At 35.2% G+C, this 2659-nt stretch overlaps 1 protein-coding gene across 1 annotated transcript in view; it reads left to right on the forward strand.

The window, feature by feature from the left end:
* The window catches only part of LOC107746299 (cilia- and flagella-associated protein 58-like), a 92378-nt gene that overhangs the window by 25376 nt on the left and 64343 nt on the right, over positions 1-2659 (forward strand). The window lies entirely within an intron of this gene.

The raw sequence follows: 2659 nt of genomic DNA on the forward strand, positions 1-2659 counted from the left end.
CAGTGTAAACAGTGAAACAGACATACTGTTTCTATCTATAGATTCTGCCTTTACTCACAGCACTCATTATACTGTCTTACACACCAAACAGTGCAAGCAGTCGCCTTCAGTTTTCAGTTTTCAGCTACATGAAGGTTGCACTGCAGAAGGTGTTTATTTTGGAACATCTATCACAGTTTCCTAGGAACCAGAGGCTATTTGAGACACAACATCGCTTTCATGTATTCAGCATTGCTAACATTTGCTTTCTTTCAGTGAGATTTTTTGAAAAGTTAATAATCTAATTCCAGGTAAAAAATGCTCAGCCGTAAGCATTAGTAAGGCAGCGTGTTGAAAAAGCTCTTAGCTAATGGTTTTGAGATTGCCTCCTGAGATCTGACTCCACAACTGTAGCTTGCTAGTACTTTGCAGAGAATAAAAATTCTTCTGATTTAAAATAAGAAACACGGTTCAAACAAGTAGGTCTATAAGTCTGTAAGCTATTCGTTAGCATTCCCATTCAGCTGGTGCAGGAAGTGTGCAAGAATGCCGTCTTTGCTCTCAATTCTTGGCACAGAAGTTTTAGAGACATTTCATAAAAACAGAGTGATATTAAACATTTATTTGCAGTATTATCTGTTGCCCCCTTCACACACTAGCATTGCATTACATACAGTAGTTGTTTAGAAAACAGCTGTCTTTACAAATATCATTTTAAATGCAAATCTGTAGATCTTCAGTCTGTAATTTTTTATAAGGCCAGCTCATGTCGTCCCCAGACTGTCTCATTATATTTCACCAATGTTCCACCATCATTAATGGCATGTTATTTATAGAAAACCATTAAGGCTGATCATCTTTTAGTCCTGAATAATAAGACTGATAAAAATTTCTTAGCATTTTATAGGTGAACCTTTAAAATAATGAGAGCATGCATGTTCTCCTGTATATCTGTACGTGAAAAATCATTTGTAAACATTATATGAGCAGTAAATGTGAAGCTGTGTGATAAAGTGAGACTTTTGAGCACAAAATCTTGATATATAAATCCTTTTTCCTTTAGAAGAGGACATGTGTTTTCATATACTAGATATAGATGTAATGTAAAGATATGGTACTGTAATGCTATTTCTCTTTTGACTTTTTCTAGGTTAGATTGTTTGACATCTGACATGATTGATGACTCTATGCACTGCGGTGCTCCACATAATCACCCAGTGGACAAAACCAATGTATTGTCCTATAGGATGACATTTAAGGGGATAAAAAAGTATGACTTTTGCCAGGTTCAGATCAGTGAATTTAGCTAGATTTATAGAGGAGATGGTGGAGAAACTCTACGGTGTTCGTAAGTTTGATTTATAAGGCCCCGGAGCTGACTATGAATTGTGAGTTGCTGAATTTACGGGAAGTGACTGGCGTTATTTTCTCATGCTTTGGTTGATTATATACACACTACTTTCAGAAGGACTGAGTATTTACAACCAGTGGGCTCATCTGACACATGCACCTTTTTTATAAGACACTCTACAGACACAATGTGTTTGGCGTGTATGTCTGAAAGCGGTTGTCAAAATATCACTACAGGAGCTATTTAACCCGCAATATACAGTAGCATATGTGAGTTTGAATGGCATTGCCTTGGACACATTCTGCTATCAATTTAACGTCCCTTTTAAATTCCCTTGCATTTTTTAAGCCTGTGCTCAGGACAAAGTAAATATATATTTTTTGTGTTATTTCAATCAAACCGCACTGAAACTGTGTATTTTTGCGCTTTGCTAAATGCACAAGTGAAAAGGTTAACATGAATTGGCAACTATTCAGACTGCAGTGAAATTCAATAAAGGCAAGTTGTTTGGTTGTCTAAACTTCTCCTGATGTGAATATATCTGAGTTAAAGAAAGCAAATCAAAACATGACATGCGAGGAGAAAGGTAAAGGCAATTCTGGGTCTGTATTTGCATCAGTGCAAGGTTGCATAACCTCTTGATGAATAACATAAACACTTTTCCAAAATTTTGGCAGATAGGCTGTACGAAGCAGCAGGCAACAAAATGATGTTGCCACACATTATACCCTGTTTTGACCAAAATCTATGGGAGCATCACTTTTATCTTTCACAGATAAAGCAATCATACATTACAGTGGCCTACCTTTCTTTCAAAACATTCTCAACCTTTTTGAATCGAAGGCCCCCAGTGTCCAACACAATATTTGAAAGCCTCCTATATAATATTAACTATACATTAACTATAATATATTATTAATAGAAACTGGGAGTGTTGAGTTTAATTAATTGTATTATTCCAGAAGAACTGTGTGTTCTTCACTAAAAACAACAGGTATTGAGGAAAAAATAAATATATAAAATTGATTGAAATGTTTTTTAAGCATGCATTTTCCTTAAGTTAGAATATTTAAATATAATTATTTTAATTATTATTTTGATTAATTATTTTAATTATTCATATCTTACTCTATCTATATCTTACTCTATATATTACTCTCTCTCTCTCTCTCTCTCTCTCTCTCTCTCTCTCTCTCCACCTCTATCTCTAATACCTCCATTTTATCCTCCTCCTGCCTGTCACTCATTCCTTCCTCTCTCTGCTCACTAATGCACCTGTAGCGAATCAGCTCATGGGGAAATATGAATAATTAATCATAACTAGTTATA

Source organism: Sinocyclocheilus rhinocerous, unplaced genomic scaffold (assembly GCF_001515625.1).
Source record: "Sinocyclocheilus rhinocerous isolate Xijiao unplaced genomic scaffold, SAMN03320098_v1.1 scaffold798, whole genome shotgun sequence".
NCBI lineage: Eukaryota > Metazoa > Chordata > Actinopteri > Cypriniformes > Cyprinidae > Sinocyclocheilus > Sinocyclocheilus rhinocerous.